The following is a 23,097-nucleotide window of genomic DNA, read 5'->3' on the forward strand; positions in this document are numbered from 1 at the left end:
ACTTTATCAAGTATCTGCTGTGTTTTTACGAACTAGAGTAGACATGCTGAGTGGACAGAATTGCTACATTATATATTTCTCTTTAATTTATTTATCTACACTCTCAAAATATCACGTGTATCCATTCATCTCTTAGCGCATCTGCTTTTCTCTTGGGGGCTAAACTGATTTAGAGACTGCCCAGAAAGCCTGATAGAGGATGTAGGCATTTTTGCCTCCACCATAGCAGGGTCATGCTAGGCAAGGTCAACTATGGACTGGTACCAGGGCCTGGGGACAGGTAGTAGAGTAAAAGGCTTTGTTTAAAACCTCAGACTGTACCTTGCTAAGGGGGACATTGAGGGGATATTGAGGTACCTTGAGCCCCTTGCAAGTCTGCTGTCTTATGCTCTTTATGAACTTGCTGTTTGCTTCTCACTTGAGGGGCGTAAAGAGCTATACCATTAGTACACTTGCTGGCCCGGGTCATTGGCAATTCGAACCTTCTTGAACACAGCTTTTGACTCTTTGCTTTCATTTTCTCTTTATTTCTTTTTTGGCCCTGCTTCTCCCACTTGGGACCCAGGTTAGACTGCTGAGATGGGTCACTTTTCTGACTATTAATGTAACTCATAATAAGGTCAAGGACTCTACAATATTCTGGATATCCTATTCCTTCTCCTAGTGGGCCTGTATTTAACCGTTAGTCTTGTTTCTCCATGTCTTGCATGCCAATGGAACATGCTAAAGACAGCCTGCCTTTGAATGTCCATTAGACAACAGAGGTCCATGAAAGTGCTGTCATCAAAACTAATCCCCTTTGCCACTGCTATGCCTCATGATTGTTGTTGACCACCAGGGAAGCCAGGAACAGCAGGGCAGATGGGACCTGCAAAACAAAGTGCCTGCCCTGAGACCTATGAGCAAGGGCTCTGAGGGAGGTGCGCAGCAGGCTGGGCTGCGGCTTGATGGGGAGTTAACCTTGTCAGGAGGGGCAGCAGGGCTTCCAGTCCCAGGGGAAGGCTTCTCCTCAATGGCCAAGGAGCAGGCTGCACTGCAAGTGGTCACTGCTCCTCCTCCGAGGACTCCTGGGAGATGGCCTCCTCTTCTTCCTTCTCCAGTGTCTTGGGTCTGCCCCTTGGTTTCCTCCCTGGAGTTGCGGTAACTTTCCTTGTCTTGGCTGCGCCCTTATTCTTGCTTCTCTTTGGTGGTCCCCGAGGTCTCTCCCGAGTTGGCGAGGCTCCTTCGAAGGCTGCTTGCTCAGTCTGCCCTGGCCTCACTTCTCAGTCCCATCTTTTTCCTGCTTGGAGGCCAGGGACTGCCTGGACTTTGAGACCAACTGGCTCATTCTCCTTCTCTATGTGTGGGGCAGCACAGAGTGAGTCTGGGCCTTCTTGGAGCCGCGCCAACACCAGAAATAGCCTCGACTCAGAGTCCCAATTAGAGGATTGTTATAGTTTATTAAAAACAGTATATCGCTTTATATAAATATGCCTCATTTTTAAGTTTCTCTTGCCTTGTTATTCTATTTATTGTGCTATTGTTTCAGTATGTCTACTGTGCCCTTTATCACCCCTTCTCCTCCCAAGCAGCCAATACTGCCTGAAAAAAACTTGGCATCTCACATTTCTTGAAGGGGCTAGGATGCTAGTAAGAGGAGGTCAGAGAATTTAAAATTAAAGTCTCTAGAAAAGTTTGTGTCAACTTTACTGACATGCATTTGAAATACAAATTATAATGCAAAAATATCTGGTTGTCTTAACTTTATAAAAGCCTGACAAACAGAAAGCTACCTGATTCCCAAATTCTGATTGAAACAGAACCCGAGGAATCCCCAGCTTATTCTCAGACTAAAATAAAATTTGCAATATAGTTTAGAAATTAAGGAGAAGATCCAGCAACATGCCCAAAGTGGGTCCAGCTTAAGACGAGGCCCCAAGATCTGACACCATTACTGAAGCTATGGGGCATTCACAAAAAGGAAGCTACCATGACTACTCTCCAAAAGACCCAACAAGCAGCTGAAAGAGTCAGATGCAGATACGTGTATCCAACCAATGGACAGAAGCTGCTGACCCCCTTGGTTGAATTAGGGAAAAGCTGGAGGAAGCTAAGGAGGAGGGCAACCCTGTAGGAGGACCAGCAGTTCCAATTAACCTGACCCTTGAGATCTCTCAGACACTGGATCACCAATCAGGCAGCATACACCAGATGAGATGAGACCTCCAACACATATAAAACAGAGGACTCCCAGGTCTGGGTTCAGTCAGAGAAGAAGCATCTAATCCTTAAGAGACTGGAGGTCCCAAGTTTAGAGGTCAGGTGGGGTGGGTGTGGAAGGGATATCTTTGTGGAGCCTGGGAGTGCGGGTAGAGAGTAAAGGTTGTGGAATCCTTGGTAGGTGGCCTGGGAGGGGAATAGAATCTGGAGTATAAAAATTAATTAATTAATTAATTAAAACCAAAAAGTATCTCCTATGCTCTTTTCGTAGAACATGAGATTGTAAAGTTTCAGTAGATATTAAATTAAAAGTATACTTAAATCTTTAGATAAATAATTTCCCCAAATCCTAAAATTGTGGGGTAGTAGAAAAAGAGAAACAGGTGTGTGTGTGTGTGTGTGTGTGTGTGTGTGTGTGTGTGTGTGTGTGTGTGTGTGTGTGTTTCTGTAGACATTCACAAAAAGGGACTTACCATGACTGCTCTCCAAAAGACCCAACAAGCAGCTGAAAGAGTCAGATGCAGAAATGTGCTCTCAACATAGTCTAGATCTCATGTGGCTCATATGTCTAAAGACGTGAATTTCTTAATGGCAGAATCTGTGGTCTATTTTCCACCTTTCTGTTTATGCAACTCCTTTATCACGGAATTAATGATAAATTCTTACAAACATTACTTATCAACACTGTACAGTTTTGGTTTTCTTTGCACAATTCTTTAAGTGTTAAGCATCATTTGAATTTACTCTTTGATTGATGCAAAACTTTTGCCTCTTTCCTTTGAAATGTAAATACCTTCATTGCACAATAGGGTCTAGAATTTGATAAGGAACTGCTCCTGCAGGTCACATGGTCTTCTTAGAGAAAGGTCTGAAGGAGTGGCATGGGTTTGCAACCTATAGGAAGAACAATATCAACCAACCAGACCCCCAAGAGTTTCCAGGGACTAAACCACCATCCAAAGAGTACACATGGAGGGACCCATGGCTCCAGCTGCATGGGTAGCAGAAGATGACCTTGTTGGGCATCAATAGGAGAGGCTCTTGGTCCTGTGAAGGTTGGATGCCCCAGAGTAGGTGAAGGCCAGGAAGGAGAGGTGGGAATGGGTGAGTGGGGGAGCACCCTCATAGAAGAAGCGAGAAAGAAAATAGAATAGGAGATTTCCAGATGAGAAATGGGGGAAGGGGATAACATTTGAAATGAAATACATACAATATCCAATAAAAAAGAAAAGAAAAGGAAAACCAAGGAGATAGTGCTCAGAAGTCCTGGTGCAATTTGAGCACTATAAACATGGGAAGCTCCCTTCTTTCTTGATTGTTTGGATTTGCACAAGCACTCTAAGCACAATTAAAATTAGTTTAGATGAACAGTGTATCTTAAAGTCATACTCAAAATGTCCAGCAAACGAACCATACAATAAGCCTTTGCATTTAATGAAGGAAAGTTTGTTTTGGTCTCTCCAGTGCTAAGACACTGTGGCAATGGCCTCTGCAGTACATAAAGCCCAGAAGACAGGAAGGGACTTTTTCTCACTATGTCCCTTCCAAATATTAGCAAGAAGTGCTAAGCTAACTTGTAATTAACTGCCTTGGATTTAGGAAATGATGTTCCTGATTTTTTTAAAAAATTCTGCTACAACCTATTTCAGGCACTGAAATAATTACATTCATAAAGCTGTTAACGAGGAACTTTCTCATCTCCAGACTTTACTGAGAAGGAGCATCCTGTAGGTCTCAGACCTCACCTCCTGGAATCTTAAATGCATTCTAAAAATCAAGATAATAAGAGGAAGAATAAGGTTGCAGTGCTCAAATTATTGTCTTCTCACATCTTAGAATGGCTAAAACAGTCTTACTCTTAGGTGGATTTGTAGTTCTATTTTAATATATAATGTGCTTTATTGCGAAAATGAAGCACCTTGAGATATGAGTTTTCTAAATAATATCCTACAATGATTCACATTTAGATAAGATTTTAAATATGTTTAGGAAACATAATTATTAGATAGTAAATAGTTATTGGTTGAGTCATATCCTCCAGGTCGAATCATATCCTCCCCTTCCCTACCAAAAAATATGCTGAAATCTGAATGCCAGTAGCTTAGAATGTAATCTGATTTGGAATCAGCCATGAAAGCCTAAAGCAAAGGCTCAGCTCTAGAACGTCTGTTTGGCACATGAGAGGTCTAAGATTCAATCCTTTGCACCCTTCCCTCCAAATGAACAAAGAAATATGGTGTTTATAGAGTTAACCAGGGTAAAGCGAGGTCTTCAGGTAAAGCAAAACCGAGATCATTATGTGAGGAGAAGTGTATGCTGAAGCGTCAGTACAGGGAGGAGGTGGGTGTGTGCTTGGAATGTTGTCTCTACAACCCAAGGGACATCAGACATTACCAGAAAGTATAGGAAGCTTGGTGAGCAAGGGATGGTTTCTCCTAGACTCTCCCGTGATATCCTCACTTCAAACTTCTAGGTGAACCATCACACTGTAAATTGGTGTTGTTTTAAGGCACCTACGTTTTGTGACTTTGCCATAGCAGCTCTAGGAGGACAGTGCATGTGTTTGAAAGTTTGGCTTTAGACTCACTGGTTTCCTGTTAGTCCTTGCCTACCATTTCTAAGAAGTTCACTCTGAACCTAGGAAAATCTCATTGTGGTATACTGTGTTAACCTATAAATTAGCAATATTTTCAATAATTGATTGTTGAAAAGAGTATATAAGTTAAGATATGTAAAGAGCTCAACATAGTCAATTGTATGGAGCAATAGTAAATGTTGCTTGCTGGGGCAAGTGGCTGATTCTTCTTTATTTATTATATAAAAAAGCTTTATTATAGATTCCATATTTAAGACTTTCACTCTCCCTTGCTGCCCCAATGTTTCATGATGGGATTGATCCAGCAGAAAATTCTAGATTGACATCTAAGGAAGGTGCTACACAATTTATTATTTTAGTAAAATATTTGTAGAAAATTAATGTTTTAACATTGCTCCCAAATTATGAATTTCCAGCTGACCTATTTTACATAGGTTATTCTGGAAACGTGTTCAGATATTTGAAGCATCATGGAAAGCTTAGCACATGGCATGGCCCTATAAATCACCAAAACACTAATACATAGGACAGTTATAGCAGCAACAAACCTCTCTATGATTCTTCAGTGCCAAATGATAGTTTCATGAATGTGCTAAAAAGATAAACTTTGTGTCATCAAACTAAGCCATAGTTAACAAAGCATTTTGGTCTTTGGAATGGCCTGTGATTGGTTCCATGGAGTCACTGCTTCAAACAGAATTAAGGACAGAGAGTCAAGAGGGTAAACGCATATCAGGTGTGGAGGCCAGTAGTAAAGAAGCCATGTCTTGGATTGGGGGGTGAGGTATTACTTTGCTGGGAAATCAAAATCATACCTAGCACTGTTAAGTGGATCAGTACCATGACTGACCATAAGGAATGTTTTGCGTTCCATTGATAGATAACCTCATGTAATGATTATCTTAGATTATTATATTGTAAAGGGTTATTATTATTTCATTCTTGATATAAAAGTCTCCTGATGGATGACATCATCTGTCCTGATCCTTTGAGTTTGCAAAATATTGTTTATAACCACCCAACCACCCATCTCCTACTGCAAATCCATGTTTATAGAGTCACACACAGTTTTCACGGGTTCAGAATTTACTTGGCAAGATTCCTCAACCTTGCTCAAGCTTCATCCTCTTTACATCGCCCTTGTTGTAGTGTTTTAGGTCACGTGTGTCTTAGATTGTTCTGGAAGCTATATAAAGTCATAGAGACTGGATGGTTTCAAAGTGAAAGTTAGCGTCTTGCGAATCTGGAGATTGGAAGTCTGAGGTGAGCGGGCAGCACTGCGGGGTTCTCTAATGTGTCTTCCTCCCTATTAGACTGCCTAGCCTCACAGCATAGGAGGGGCTCCCCATGGCTTAAGTACTTAGAAACTAAAGAGCTACATTCTGTTAGCAATTATCTCACTTTCCACATCTCCTTGTGAGAACTTCTGATCGGTAAAAAAAATTCATAATTTATGTTTAGGCTTAAAAAATGTATTGAATGAACTGGTAAGAGGGATCAGCTGGTACAGATGCTTTTATAGGCTTGGCACCCTGAGTTCAGTGCTACACACACACACACACACACACACACACACACACACACACTTCTTTAGTATTTTAAAAATGTATTGTTTTAGAGGGACCAAAGTGGTACATGAGAGGGTTGGAGGAAAGGGGAAATTACATAATTATAATTTTGAAAAATTAAAGTGTATTATAAAAATGAAGAAACGGGCTCCAAGAGACCTTTGTGGTTCCCTCCAAGAACAGTAGCCTCATTCACGGAGTTTTCACCACCATTTCTTAGTTCCTTTCTAAAGCACCAACAAACACTATCATGTTGAATTTACAATTGATTGTGCCTTATGGATTTTTTTTTTTTTTGGTGGGGTGGATTGAAATGTTGCTAAGGTCCTACAGCATCTGTGTTCTGGGTCTTGACATTACTTTGTTCTCAACCACTTCTTTTTCCATTTCCTTGTTTGTTTTATAAGCAGAAAAATACAAATTTATAGAGCAGTGGGAGCTGGGAGCAGGGAGCAAAGCAGGAACCGAAGAATCTCCTGCAAGGCAATTTCTTCACTAGCTCTTTACCACAGCTTGACAGTCTTTTAAAAATTCGATTACCTAACAAATTGCCTTCCTCAGATACACTTTAAAATCGAGACTTTTAAAAATCAAAGGCAGTCAAATAAATTACACAAATTGTAGTAATATAACAAAAGCAAACAATATTACGATCACGCATAAAACCTTGCCGACATTGTTTCCAGCTACTTTCACATATTCTAAAACTTAACGTCTGAGACATGTTTTGCATGTCCACATCCATATATTAATAAGGATATATGAAGGGACACACAATATATGGATTATTTATTTATACATAAAAGTTGTATGCTCCTTAATTTTGTTTACCTTTATTTTATGATCGTACAGGAATATAAATTGTTTTATAAATTGTACTTTCTTTCCTATTCTTCTTACAATTCGGTCAATCATTTGTTTTTATTTTACTTCTCCATTAATGTAAAAAATGATAAATTTTAATTTTACTGTTCATTATGCTTTTTAAATATTTTTGTATATTTAGTTTTCAATAAATTTCAATTTACTCATCTAAATATTTAACAAATGACATATACATATGCACATGAATATTAGACAAACATTAAAAAGATGCATGTATACAAACAAAACTGGCAGACACACATCTAAGCACATATGCACACATGCACACATACACACATGAAGCAAGCAGCATATTTTGCCTTTGCTCACTTCTACATGCTTACATTTGTTCTTACAGAAAGATATTTTTAGTCCAATTCTGAAAATTGAGCTACATTTCAAGTTTTAAAGAATACATTTTGACTTCCAGAAATAATTCTTACTTTTTATTTTGCTTTGTAGTCATACACAATGATGATATGTGCCTTTCTCTTTTTTATTGAATTCTTAACTCCTCCTTTCCCATTTGAGGTTATAATTTATAGCTCATCTATTTGTTAATTTCAGTAACACTTTACACTTGGACTTTTGTTCTCTGAGATTTTATAACTTTTGGACTAAAAAAAAGTTTAGTCTTCAAATGTGAACCTCTCTCTCTCTCTCTCTCTCTCTCTCTCTCTCTCACACACACACACACACACACAATCTACTTTTTCATTTCAATTCTCTGTACCTTGATTTATGGTTCAACTCAACTGATTGATCTCATATTGGTATCATTTCTACCCTAAATATTTTCAGGATGAAAATGGATATAAATAAGATAGCACGCCTCCTGCCCCGAAAAGAGAGAAGGGCTGTAATTTATATCTAGAAAATTAAGATGTTCTTAGGAGATTTGTAGCTGCAGGGGAAAGAGCCACGATGATCCCAATAGGCTCTGAAAACCTTCACCCTCCAGAAGAGGTGAGAGGACCCACAGACCACTCCATCGGAACCAGAAGGCATTTGAATCCCAGAGCATCCTGGGAAAGGACTGAGTGTTAGATGTTCATCAGCACCAGAAAACCTACTGAGCTCCCGGGATGCAGTAGCTAATCAGGACACAGTGATACTGCTTCCCCTTCCAGAATTACATATAAATGAGAATAATTGAAAGTTTGTAGCAAAGAATTACCAGTCTTCTGCATTTCAGAAGGGAGAGGAAGGTTGAAGACTTCAAGAAATAAGAAAACATATACAGTTAGCCATGAGATCAGAGACTTTCTGTTGTAGAAAAAGACTACTGTTTAGGAAAGAAACAGTCTTTGGTCAATGTCAGGAAAATATGGGAATTTGATTTCTATGCATCTTTGTATCATCTATTATCTATTGATCATCTACCTACATATCTATCTATCCATCTAACATCTATCATCTATCTATCTTTCTCTCTAACTATCTGTCATCTATCTGTCTATTTAACTATATATATCATCTATCTATCCATCTATCCATCTATCCATCTATCCATCTATCCATCCTTCCATCCATCCATCCATCCATCCATCCATCCATCCATCCATCCATCCATCCATCTATCTATCATTACCTATATCTATCTCTATATCTATCTTCTATTGATGTTTCCTGTGTCTAAAACATGCACTTTTTCTTGTTTCATGCTATTGTAATAAAATCTCTGAAAAAAGACACTTCAGAAATAAAAGACTTATTCTGCCTTACAATTTCATTTGCATACAATCTACCATGGTGGTGAAGATTACAACAGTCAGGGAAGCCATGGAGGCTGGAACTGGAGATTGGCTGGTCTATGGATCCATCATAGACTCTTTCCTCACTCAGAATTGGACAGTGCACAAAAACTGGAACAAGGGCTGTGAGGTCTCAGTGCCCATCTTCATCAAGTGACCGACCTACATTCATCATCAAGGAACTACCACCAAACTGTCCATAACCTTCCAAAACCGCACCAAGAGCTAACATGAAGTGTTCAATCATGGAGGTCTATGGGGGACATGAAAGATTTACACAAACTTCTACTACTGAGCTTGAGATCCATTTATCCATGCCGTCATTGATTGAGACTCTGGACTTCAATCTCATTCCAGCTATCTTGTGTCTCTCCCATGATGCTACACATTATTGCATCTGTCTTCCGTATTTCTCTGATCTTCATCCCTGAATAACCTTCAGTCTTTGTTTGTTCTCATGTGCATAGAATTCTCCATGAAGGCAGGGACATGGAATAAATCATCTCTGATTTCATCTTCTGTGAAACATGACACTTTCATAGGTAGGTGTGTCCACGTGTGTGTGTGTGTGTGTGTGTGTGTGTGTGTGTGTGTTTGTACTGGTGCATATGCACTGAACATTTGAAATTACTGATATAGTTAAAGGATACACATTTGTGTGTTGGGAGAACTTTTATCACCATGGCAAAAATATCCAAGAGAAATCAGGAGGAAAGGTTTCCTGTGGTCCACAATTGCTGGCCTTTCAGTTGACATTGTAGGGGGATAGAATGTTTTAACAGACTTCATAGAGTGGTTCAGAGTTGTCTATCTTATGGTGATGGGGAAGAGGAGTGAAAAAAAAAAGTTTGCCAATGGCTTGGAACAGAGTATCCCTCCTAGGGCAAACCTCACGGGTAGATATATTCCTCCTACTAGACCCTTCTTAGGTTGTAAAACATCCCAATAAGTCCACGCTTTTTCTCCATGGACTATTTACTGAGGAGGTGAGGGAACTCTTATCTAATCATTTCTCAGAGCTCCATCAGCTGGCCCCCAACTCTACAGCACATAAACCCTTTGAACAGAAAACTATATATTAAACATTGATTTAAAAAAGCAAGGTTAAAAAATGATTGCTAGAATTTAAGGATAGTTTCATTGTTTAGAAACCAAATAAATTGAAATCAACTGTTACCAACACAGGGATACATAACCAGATATATTTTGTGTTTGTTTCCTTAAGTTATAGTGAGGATACTTTTAAATGTCTGTATATATATCATTAGATAATTATCATACCCTAGTCGTTCACTATTCAGTAAAAACTATTCAGTTTTTATCTCTCACAAAAGCTGGAAAAATGTTGTACTATCAGCAACAGTTCCCAGAAAGCTATGTGATCATGAGGTTGAACAACTGAAGTTCTGTAATGGGCAGTGTTGCTAATCTAAGGTATTCTATGGTTAGGTGGATTCTTGACTTCTAGGATTTACAACCTACATGGCTTTGTTTAATGAAATACTGCAATTTTAAGACAAGGAGCAGCTGTACTTTGAAGTAGGAGCAACAGAGTTGGGTGAGGAACTAGGTTATGGAAAAGTTGGGGTAGTCCATCATGAGGGTGCATGTTTTGGCTTGAGCAGCTAAAAGAAATAAATATTGCCTATAAAAGGAAGACTCTGGAAGGGGTTAGAGAAAGATATGGTCAACATATGATGGTGACTGGTCAGGATTTAAGGTTTTAGCATATTGAAGGCAAGGGACCTATTGGACATTCCAATGGGCTCTGGTGCTGTTTATTGAAATGATGGCTGCCATCAGGCAGCACAGTGTCCATCCTAGCAAATCAGATCTGTGAATATACAGATGAGCACGGCAGCCATGGACTCATTAAATATCTAGTAGGAATGATCTCACAGCAGAGAAGATCTGAGAACTGACCCTGAGGCACTGGAAACTTTATAGGTTGAGACAATGAGGAAAGCAAACGGAGCTTGAAGAAGAACCAGGAATGAGTAGATATGATATAGACCATAAAAGGTAATTGAAAGAGAAAATAAATGTCAGATTCTATGGGTAGGTAAAGTGGTATTATCAAGATTAAAATAATAGTATGTAATTGATTTTTAGAAACATCGATTTAAGTTATCTTTAGTTATGGTGTATATGTGGTGACTTAGAAGGAACAAAGAGAGCTTTAGGGGCAGGATCCCAGAGGATGTGATGAAACAGCTCTGTGTGGCCAGAAGTGCAAGAGCTGAGGGAGATACCGGGCTCAACATTCACAGCAACCTCAGCTTTCCTTCCTATCCTCCCTCTCCAGAGGATTGAGGCGCTCCTGTGTGATGCCTCAGGTAACTACAGGCAGCACAAAAGGCCAGCAGCTCTTGTCCTCTCTTCTTCTTTGCTTTAAGCTAAGAATTATCACCTATGTTGGAAAGGCATTTCTTTTCTGAAGTGGAAAATTTTTATTACACTTAGACATAAAAGTTCTTTCCACAAAATGTAAAACAGACTTCTACATTTTCTAATTTATCAAGTTTTCCACTTCCTGAATTAGGTGATGAACTGTGTGTATGTAGATGTATGGGAGTATTTTTTTTTGGAAAATTGGTCATAGAACTGGTATGTATTCATACACACACACATGCACACACACATGCACACACACACATGCACACACATTGACCAATTGTAGTTACACTTTTGGCCAGAGTGATCTTAATAGGGTACGTAGGTGTCATTTAAGGAACTAATTATGATGGTACTCTTTTATTTCTATTCTGGTCAAAGTGTTATGGTACCTTTGTGGTTTTAATACTTTTGGAGGGTCGGAGAGTTCCCTTTTCTCACCACAGGAAGAAAATGCAGATGATAGTATAGCAGACGGATGCCACCAGTGTTCCCCACAAGTAATGCAATGTCAACCTCCAACATTTGTATTTTGAATTTGAGATACTTTTTCCCAGAAATTGAAAACATGAATTTTAAATGTATAGTTCCATCAACAATGAAATTGTTCCCTATAAGTTATTTGAGAACTACCTCAGAGCATTATAATAAAGACAAATGAGTGAGACTTCAGTAGACTCCATTAGTCAAGCAATAATTATTTGATTGGTAGCTAGGAAGGTTCATTGTGATACACAAGGCCAAAATATTATATGTCCTAAAGGAAGCCATTTGAGTTTCCAGTAGTGTTCACTGAAGTATCACATGTTGTTCCTCAGTTTGCCCACTAATATTTATATAAATATTGGTTTAATACTTCACAATTTCATAGTACCTAGCATATTCTGCAATGTATTTAATGGTTAAATATAAATAATTCTGCTGCTCCTTAGTGGGTGATATGTTTGAGTTTGTTTCACAGTATTATTAAGGTTGTATCCTAGATAAAGCTTGAGTTTTGGCAGTTTTTTGACAGGAACTGGACCTGTTTCTTGTCTCTCAATTGGCCCACATAAAACTAATAGGATACAGAAGTGAAAAAAAGTTTCAGATAAATTCCCTGTGTCTGAAGACAAATAGGGTGGCATGATGGTTAATCTTTTTTGACTCATTAATTGCATTTAGGATCACCAAGAATGCACAGTTTGGAGTTTGTGTGTAGGGACGCTTCCACAAAGGCTAATGGAATTAGAAAGAGCCACCCTGAATGTGAGTGGCACCATCATGGGGATCCCAGGTTGAATAAACAGGGTAGCGAGAACTGAAACATAGCGCCTCCTTCTCTGAAATCTGACTGCAGAGTCATCTGCCTCATATTCCTATCACATACCTTTTCCATGATGAGGACATATATCCCCTAACTGTGAGCCACGAAAGCCAACCTCTCTTTAGATATTATGCTTTAGGTTACAGCAACAAGAAAAGGTACCAATGCAAGTGACATCTAGGATAATGGCTTTGAGTTATGTTACTTAATCTACTGAAAATCAGATTTTCCCATGAGTCATGATTGTCCACACACACATACACATCGTGATGGCTTGTTGCAAATTTCAACTTTTCTAGCCTATTGTTGCCCACATATTTAATCACACACCCTTCTGGCTGTGACTATGAGGTTCTTTCTTGATGAGTTTATAGGAGTCAGGAGAGTTGGCAAGGACGTTGCTCTCTCAATGTGGTTTGCCTCCACCAATCCCTTATAGACCTGAGTAAAGCAAAATGGGTGAGCGGGGAAAAGAAATCATTCTTTCTCTTTTCCAGCCCATCTTGGAACTCAACATTGACCTGGAATCGTGGTCAATGTCTATAATTAGTGGCTATAACTATGTCTATAATTCTATATTTCTATATCTATATCATCTGCCCTCCAAAGTCTCTCATTTGTCACTGGTGGATCTAGAAACATCTCAGTCCCTACAATTGGATGACTTAATTCTTTAGAATTAAAGTTTATTTTTTTTTTACCCCATCTCTCTTCCTTTCCTCTCAATCCCACTTCCACACACTCTATGCATCTAGCATCTTATTATTCCCAACTAAAGTCTTAGCTCCTAAAGGTCCAATAACTCAGGGTCACCTGTCTATAACAACTGAACAGATGGACAATTGTGAAAACAGGAAAGAGCTTCTCTATCCCTCCCTCCTGGGGAAGAATAACAGTCCAATGACCCAGTGTTTATTTTCAGGGTACCAATAAAAATTTAAATTTAAATACAGAGGAAACATAATTCATCAGCAAGAGGCATGTGTGGGTAGGTTTTCTTTGTTAACCTGTGGTCTGCTAGATCATTACTCGTCAAGTAGGTCCTTGAATAAGAATATTCTTTCTGCACAGAAGGGATTGCTATTCTTCCTGGAGGATATTTATGTCTCATAGCTGCTGTTTCCTGGAGTTCAATGGAGTTGCATGAGAGGATGGCACAGTGAAAAGGTCAGATGCAGGGTGACACAGAATGAGTTTTGGTAAGTTTGAAGAATTAATTGGAAAAACCCTAGAACAGAAGGTTGTAAGATCTGGTAGTTGAACTCTCTGAATTAGGACAGTACTTTAGATATTGGAAATATGGCAGTTACTCTTGACACCAACAGCATTGGAAAGGGGTGAGGGCAGATAAATATTCCTTAGAAAAGTGACATGTCTCTTCTAGCTGCTTTTCAGTTACTCTGATAAACACTACGACCAACAGTTACTTGGGGAAGAAAGGGTTCATTTCTTCAACCCTGAGTCTACCATTAGGGGAAACCAAGGCAGGAACTCAGGCAGTAATCTGGAGCAGAGACCATGAAGGAGTACTACTCACTGGATTGTTCCTGGCTCATGTTCAGATACCTTTCTTACACAGCCTCAAGCCCAACTCTCTGGACATGACACTTTCTACACTGGGCTGGGAGTTCCTCTATCAATTAGCAGACAAGAAAATGCCCACAGACATCTCCACAGGGCAACCAGATGGATGTAATCCTTCAACTAAGGTTTCTTCTTCCATCATGGGTCAAGTTGACCCCCAAGATTAACCATATCTATATACTTCAACTAGAGTTTAAATAGTAAATGGAACATGTGAAAATATAAATGCATTGCTACCAAATTGTAGTGACCCTTTGGTCATCTATAGACAACTACAGAGTCAGTGTCCTTTAGTAAGGGACACTGTAAATAAGCTGTAAGTCCCTATTACACTACAGATTCTGTTTCTCTGAGGAAACTTGATTGACACACTACTTATACACGATACCTAAAGCAATGGAGAAGGTACAAATATGAAGAAAACAAAGTCCCCCAGCCAAATCTAGAACACAACTGAATATGCATATTTGAGCGAACACATATCTGGTACTGTTAGAAGCTATGGAAGCCTCAACAGACAGAATGTGCAGAGCCTGATTATGAAAAACATTTATCTAAAGCATTGTTCTCAACTTTCCTAAGTCAAGTATCAAGAAGACGCTGAATATCACTGTTTTACTCAAGTTGTGTATGTGAACCCACTTCCATTTAAAAGCCACATTTGTTTACTTACTTTGTATTAAAATGTTAATATGGGGGGTTGGAAAGATGCTCAAGGGTTAAAAGAATATACTGTCCTTGTGCAGGCAGGGTTTGCTGTAAGCCCTTACATGGTAGCTTACCACTATCTGTCACCCTTGTTCTAAGGACACTGATATTCTGTCTGACATCAGAGGCCCTAGACACACCTCAGAAGAACCCATTCAGGCACACACATATACACATACATTCAAAAGAACGAATACAGATTTAAAAACAAAGTATCAGTATAAAATGTGAGAGAACATAAATTATACATTGAATATCAACATTGAAGTAGGCAAAAATAGATGTTGGGAAAATTAACATAAATTTTACTTTAAAATTTTGATTTTCAACTTATGAAAGCCAAAGATGGCTTCATTTGAAATTTCTTGTATCTTTGCAACCAAACTCAACCAATTCAATAAATCGTTCATATTATTTTTGCTTTTAATTTTATTTATTTGTTAAAAGTTCATTCAGGGGGCTGGGGATTTAGCTCAGTGGTAGAGCGCTTACCTAGGAAGCGCAAGGCCCTGGGTTCGGTCCCCAGCTCCGAAAAAAAGAACCAAAAAAAAAAAAAGTTCATTCAGTTATTTATCTGATTGCTGATTCCTGTAAATTCAGACTGGGGCATCACTATGGAGAAAGCACAATATTTTCCACAAAAAGTCACTGCCCACCAAGAAAAGTTCTTATATTATGTATAGACCTAATAAATCCCGAATCACTGTGTAATGTTTTACTTTATCAATTAAAGATGATAAACAATGTAGGGAAAAGAGAGAGGAGGAAGACGGAAGATTCTGTGGCCCACTTACACACTTCAGTGGCTTGAGCCCCTTTTAATCTCTTTTAGAAACTGAAGGTGGGACAGTGCACAGACATAAAAACATTCCAGGCAGACACTGGTCATCACAGAGGCCTGCAAAACACTGTCTAAAAATATCTTGCTTATTGATTCCAAATCAATATAAAAACTTCGGGTGGGAACTTCACACAAGATGTTTAAACTCTCCATGATAGCCCCAAACTCCCTATCACACCTAACACAGTCATTTTCTGTTATGGACATACAACAACAAAAAATAATAAGTTATAAAAATTCTATCACATTTCAGTAAAAAGCCTGTCTGTGAAAAATGTGCTAGGCGAGCATTGGAGGTTGCTGTCAGAGACCACCTGATGGCGAGCCTCTTCAGGTGAGGTATTGGCAGGAAGATCATAAGTCATCTTACCAATGTTGCTTCCCTAGGCTTAGTCAAGGGAGGAATCTGAACCTACATCTGCCTTTGAAATAGAACGTCTGATAGGAGGTGAGAACTTCTAGAGATCTTGCTCATAAATTGTGATAAAATCCACTCCTGGTTTTCCATGTCTGTTTTAGCTGAAAAAGATGACCTCATGTAAGTCCATTAAATGTGTTCTGCAAGCTCGAGTGTTGATAATGCTATTTTGTGCTCAAAACAATGGCAACAAACCCACTCTTAGATTCTAAGTGGCCTGAAGTATGCCTTTTACCCTTCATAAGGACTAGCAATTGAAAGCTAAATGTAACCTTGAGAATTCTAACTCGTTAGCCACAGAAAACTCTCCAAATCTATTCTTTCTGTAAGCTGTTGTGCCTTCCTTTATATTTTATTGTGTATTTGTACATGGATGCATGTAGGAGGTGGGAAAGAGAAGCGGAAGTGAGAGAGGGATGGTGAGAGGGATTCTTCACTATTTTAACTAGGATTTATCTAGAACGTTTCCATTCAGAGGTTGCCAGAACACGTATTTCTTTATTGTGGATAACAATAATTTGACATAAATACTCTGTTAATATTTTCACTGGAAAATAATAGACAGTAGTGGAGCATAAGCGGATTATTTTGTTGTAAGGAATTAAAAGATTATTTGTCTTCATGCCGAATAACTTACTTTCCTTTTACCTTATAGTAGAGGGTAAGTAAATATTCTTTATGTTCACGGTAAGGAGCTTGGCCAAGTGTGAGATGTGGTGTAGAACTGAGTACATCACAGTCGAAGGAGCAAAAATCGCAGAGATAAGCAGAAGGGCATGAGCATGAGGAAACATGATAAATATGTAGAAGAACTAAGCATGAGTGAAAAAGGACTCTGGAGGCATACGCAAATAATGGCATAGATTGGGGCAAGATCAAGTATTGACTATGATGTTCATTCAACCCTGGAGCCTGTGCTATTCTCGGAACTCTCAGTGTGATGACCAGCTTTGGCATTAACTAAGATATTTATGTCACTGAGTTATGATGTTAGAAATCCTCTTCTACACCATGCTGGAGACTACGTCCTGGCTTGGATATGTTCTGTTGACTTCTCTAGTAATAGGAAAGGGAGAGACAGTTCCAGATTTCTATACACAGTTATGGTATGCTGGAGAATTTTTTGTCAAAGTTGACAGAAGCTAAAGGAATTTCAGAGGAAGGACAGCAATTGAGAAAATGTCTCCATAAGAACAGGTGACAGGCAAACCTGTAGGGCATTTTCTTAATTAGTGGTTAATTGAGGAGGGTCCAGCCCGTTGTGGCTGGTGCCATCCGTGGACTGGTGGCCCTGAGTTGCATAAGAACAGGCAAAGGGTAAGGGGGAGGGTAAGTAGGGATGGGTGACTGGTGAAACAGGAAGTGGGATATCATTTGAGATGTAAACAAATTGAATGGTTAATGAAAGAAAAAAAAAACAGACTGAGCAAGCCACGGGGAACAAACCAGTAGGCCAAACCCAACCATGACTTCAACATCAGCTCCTGCTGCCAAATTACTGCCCTGTTTCTGTCCTGGCTTCCTTCATTGATAGACTACATTGTGGAAATGAATGCCAAATAAGTTTTTTCCCTCACAACTTGTTTTCGACCATGGTGTTTCTTTATAGCAACAGTAACACTGCATAAACTTGTAGTTTCAGAACTCATTGACAGGATATACACTACAACAAAAATCCTAATCTGCCTCACGACTATGGTGTAATTCTAGATCCTCCAAAGCAAAGGGTTGTATCTTTGTTTTTTATTGGTTTCTGGGGGGTAAAATGATAACCAAGCATAGATTTTTAAATTGGATAATACCAAAGGATTAATATCTTTTGTCTACAAAAGTAATCTAGGTGTGAAAAATAAAACATCTAATTAATAAAAAATAATTACATCCCAAATGTTTCCCCCCTCATCCCCCCCTTACAGAGTTCCTCCTCATCTCCCTTCCCCTTTGCCTCTGAGAAGGCATCCCCCACCTTGTCCCCACCATTGTGCATCAAGTCCCTGCAGGATTAAGTGCGTCCCTTCTGAAAGAGCCCAGACATGGCAGCCCTCAGCTAAGTGTGTCAGGGCCTCAGACCAGCCTGTGTATGCTCTTTGGTTGGTGGCTCGGTCTCTGGAAACTCCCAGGGGTCCAGGGTAGAAGACACTGCTTCTTAATTGTAATACTTACTCACTTAAAATTGGTAATGTTGTGACCCAGTGCCCAAAGCTGGCAAAACAAAATCACAGCATGGGATGGAGACTTTATAATAAAGCTTACAATTACTTCTAATGTCACATAGGCTGGGTCCTTTTGCTTTGTATAGCAGAGTGAACTGAGGAGAAATTTCAGAGATTAAGGGAGCTATATTTTATTCTAGAGAACAAAAATCTGATTAATTCACTTAGCAGGACTTTGCAAGGCCACTCAGTGACATAAACCGAAACCCAGCCCAGCCTCCTGAGGGCTTCTGCTTCTATTTGCTTTCAGGTGTTTTAGTTGAAATATTTTTGACTTTGTGTATATAAGGCTTTATATAAGCTGTGGCTGACATCGGGTCTTCATTTAAACCAGGAACAGTTTCTGATTTGCTGGTGACTTTTTTATTTATATATGTGTTTATGTGTATATTTTGTATTTATATGTGTGTTTATGTGTATATTTTGTATTTATATGTGTGTTTCTGTGTACGTGCATTTGTGGAGACGGTAAGAGTCAGTCGTACCTGCTGGAGGTTACACCATGGACAGTGATAATACATCCATCCACATTGAGTTCTCAGAACCAAACTTGAGTTTTCTGCATGAGCAGGAAGCATGTTTGACCATTGAGCCCAACAGTGGTTTAAATCTGCTGCATGGAATTATCCTGTCTCCTAGTCACAGAATATATTTCTTTGGGTAAGAATTCATTTCCAGTCCTAAGAAAGGTTTACTAATGTGGCTTTAGGAAACTTAAGACTATGCATGCATTTATTCTTCTAAGTTACACTGCATGTAACATAGTACAGGCTTCTGAAACAGAATGAATTTAAGGGTGTTTACTGAATAGATCAGTCTCTTGATGGTGGTGTTAAGAACCTGTGAGCTGCAGCTGCCAATCATGTGATAAGCCAGACAGCTATGGAATACAAAGCTGAGACACACTTCCAACAATTTCCAGCTCCCTTTCTTGTTTCTTCTTGAGGACCCCTTTCCTGTGCTCTCAAAGGCTTGGAGAAGAGGGGATCTATACCAAAAATAGCCTAGTAGTGTATTTTAATGACTATGTAGGGTTCTAGTAAGCCCAAGCACTTCATTTGCTCCAGAGAATAATGTTTTCATCAGTAGACAACTTTATTGGTCAACAGTGACATTACACACATCCTCATATAAGTTTCATGAAAACTGTCTCTAAATCTATGTGACTCTAAGACTGTCTTTCTTCAGACTTGTCTCTGCTAAGGTTTCCTGATGAGCTTGGATACTAGAAGGTTAATATTGAATTTCATTTTAAAGAATGAAGTTATTAGGGTGCCTAAAGCCAACAGAAATGTTCCTGGTACCAAGTATTGTAGGTGTTGAGATTTTGTGTATAGTAGGTCCTGTTCATGTTTTCTGTTCATCATAGCAATGCAACGTACTTTCCTGGGTTGAGAGTCTCATCTACACCACCCTCTCTTCTATTGTTGACTCCTAAATGTCATCCATATTCAGCAAAATTGCTCATTTTCCCTCAGAAGGAGCCTACTTTGAGAATAGTAACCTGGCAGGGGTGAGGGTGAAAGAAGCCAGGAGGGTGTTGCTAGGGTGATGACATCGGCAGGAGGGTCACCTAAGTGTGCCTTTGAAGGATGCTTTGCAGTATCCAGGTTAGCTGTAGCATACCCAGTGGGAAAGTGGATGCATACATGGAAAATTAGATGCCTCTTACTTTGAAATATGTTGTATACAAATGTTTATTTGGATATGGAATCTATTTGCAATCCTGTAGTAAATGTCAATAGCACATTACTTAGTGGTAGAGAGGGGAGCGCTTTTAAATTTTTTTAGAGTATAATTTCAATTTGCTAGTTTTTAAGCAGCCATAAAAGAGGGAAATGGTTTTAAAATTTTTTATTACTTCTATGTGAGCAAAGTAGTTTTTGATGTGACTCTCAAGGATTTGAGGAAATATTAAAAATCATGATCAGAAATTGCCAGTAGCCAGCTCAATCATAAAATCACACATAAAAGTCTGTTTTCATGAAAGTGAGCTTAAGTTCCTCATTAAAGGAAAGAATTGAAAAGACTTCATTTGGAAGTTTTATATAAGTTCAATATTTAATGTCCTCTCTATCACCTTTGTTCTATTTTTTCAATATTGTTATGTTACATTTAAAGACATAATGTCAGGAAGTTCTCTTCAGACACCCTAGGTCCACTTCTGTTTACTCCAGTGAGTTTGTATCAGTATTTAAAAAAAAAACTAGAAATGATTGGAAAACATTGTCACAGTTGACAACTTTATTTATTTTTAATTTTTTGACTTAGTAAAAATTTGAATCATACATACATTAGAAACACAGAAGCCGTTCTGTGTAGTGAACACTGTACAGAGGTTTGACAAAAGTTCTATATTTGGTAACATGGTTCAGCCTCCTTAAACTGTTTAAATTGTACATTGCAGCACTCCGTAGTATTTATTTCTCGCTTTGTGAGACGTGTGATACATAATCACCACTCTAGTCATGCCACTGTTCAATAGCAAACCGGAAGTTCATATTTCTGTCTAACCGAAACGTGGTATCTATTGACCAAAGTTCCTCTGCGTCTCTTCCTACTCTGACGTCAAAATTATTCTCAGTATTTCTGTGTCTTCAGTATCAGATAATGCAATACCTCAGAGCATATTTGGACAATTAGAGGAGGAATTAATTGCATCTTCTCTCTTAAAAATGCTATTAAGGTGAACGCATACCCACTATTTCGGGGAATCTGCGCTATGCATTTTTCTGTATTTTGTTAGATTGCTTCTTTCTCATTGTTTGGTATGTACAGGCCGCCACCATAATAAGGAGGTAGCTAAATAAGGAGAAATAATAAATACTCTCTGAGAAGGAAAGCAATTATAACTTCCAACTAGTTCCTGTATCTGGTTTGGGGATTTTTGTGGGCTTGTTTTTATTTTCAGTACAGCTTAATAAACATTTTCAGATAAATTATAAACTTCATACACCAAAGTAAACCAGACCCAAAGTTTATACAACTTAATAGAGCATTACTCACCTTTAAAGAAAGATCAACCTAAGAATGTTGCAGGAAAATGAGTTTAGATTTTATTTTCTCTCATTTTTATGCTCGTCCTTTGAGAATTTCATACAATAGTTTTGATGGTCTCATTTCCCTCCCTCCACTCCTACCAGATTACCTACACTCCTTATATACTCCATTTTGTGTCCTTTCTATTTATCCCATCAAGGACAGTTGATGCTACTCCTACATTCTAGAATGTAAGGCCATTTGCTAGAAAGCATGGTTGACCTTCCAGTAGAAACACTCATAAAAATAAAATAAAATAAAGTCCTAACATTCTATCAGTCACCTGGGAGCTCCCCATTTCCCCTAGCTCCTTAGCTAGGGTATGGCTTTGTGCTTATCTACCCTCTTTGCACTGAGGTTTTGTCTGCCTTGATGTGCAGATCTGATGCATGCTGCCACAACTGGTATGATTTAATACATGTACTTGGTCTACTTGGTCCAGCAAACAGTTTTCGTGTTGTAATCTAGCACATCTTGTTTTAATAATCTGTCTATTCATTCTTCTATCTATATTAATCCTTTGGCATGGGTACATATGACATGATGTAGGTGTCTCATTAAGATTTCCAGGCTTTTACCCTCTGCTCTTTATGTGTGCTACACATAAAAACAATAAAATAACCATAAATCTTTTTTTGCTGTTACCTTTGTACACGGTAATAACTGGCCTTGAAAGACAGGCCCAATGAGGTAATGGTGGCACAAATCTTTTGGAAATTTTTGATTGGATTCAAGGCCCACTTCTAAGTTGATATCCGTACCTAACACTGTTTTAAGGGCCAAGAACCTGTGGATAGACAGGGTATACTATGGCCCTAGGGGAAGATATGCTACTATGACTCTGCTAAATTACTCCTTATTGTTATGGATTGGGTCCCCCAAGTTATACAAGAATCGACATGTCTGCTCATAAGACGCTAAGGGACCCTGCCCCCACCGGTTGGTTTTGATAGTAAATAAAATTGCAAGTGGACAATGGCTGGGCAGGGAGACAGAGGTGGCCCTTTAGGATTTCCTGGCTAGAGACTGAGCAGGAAGAGAGAGAGAGCTGCCATGCTTGAGAGGTGCCTGACAAGAAGCACCTCTTCTTGAGAGAAAACACAGCTGTCATGTAGGTGCTGCGGAACTCAGCTCAAAAGGATAAGTCTGGATCAAAGTGTACACATGAAATTCATTTTGATGAAGTTAAATGTTTGTATTTTTCCCCTCATCAAGATTGGTAACTTCTGCCATTAAAATAAGTATAACTTTAGCAAATCATTCAAAAAAAAAAAAAACCAAACCACAGATAAAGTATACAATTGGAGTGGATAACACAAAAATTCTGAATGGTATTGCCACAATTTGACCACATTCTCTAATGTATGAAAGTGAATGCTTAGTTCTAAAATGGTAAAGGATGGGGAACTGGTACTTGCGTGCAAAAATAGATAGTCTAAGAGAGCCTCTGAGAAACCTAGTCTAGGACAAATACATCCTCTCCTTTCATGTGCTTTAAGATGGACCTAAGTTAATGATGTCCTACAGTTTAGATTCTTTTTGTTTGTTTGTTTGTTTTCAATGTGATATTTTCAGGCATGCTCTCTCCTGCTGTGTTTGCATTTATGGATACA

The 23,097-nt window shown here is 38.9% G+C and overlaps 1 pseudogene; it reads right to left on the reverse strand.

Annotated features, from left to right (window-relative positions):
* Positions 1 to 990: 990 nt before the first annotated feature.
* On the reverse strand, positions 991 to 1,327 carry Hmga1-ps1 (high mobility group AT-hook 1, pseudogene 1; annotated as a pseudogene).
* Between the last annotated feature and the right edge of the window lie 21,770 nt (positions 1,328 to 23,097).

Source organism: Rattus norvegicus, chromosome 18 (genome assembly GCF_036323735.1).
Source record: "Rattus norvegicus strain BN/NHsdMcwi chromosome 18, GRCr8, whole genome shotgun sequence".
Taxonomy (NCBI): domain Eukaryota; kingdom Metazoa; phylum Chordata; class Mammalia; order Rodentia; family Muridae; genus Rattus; species Rattus norvegicus.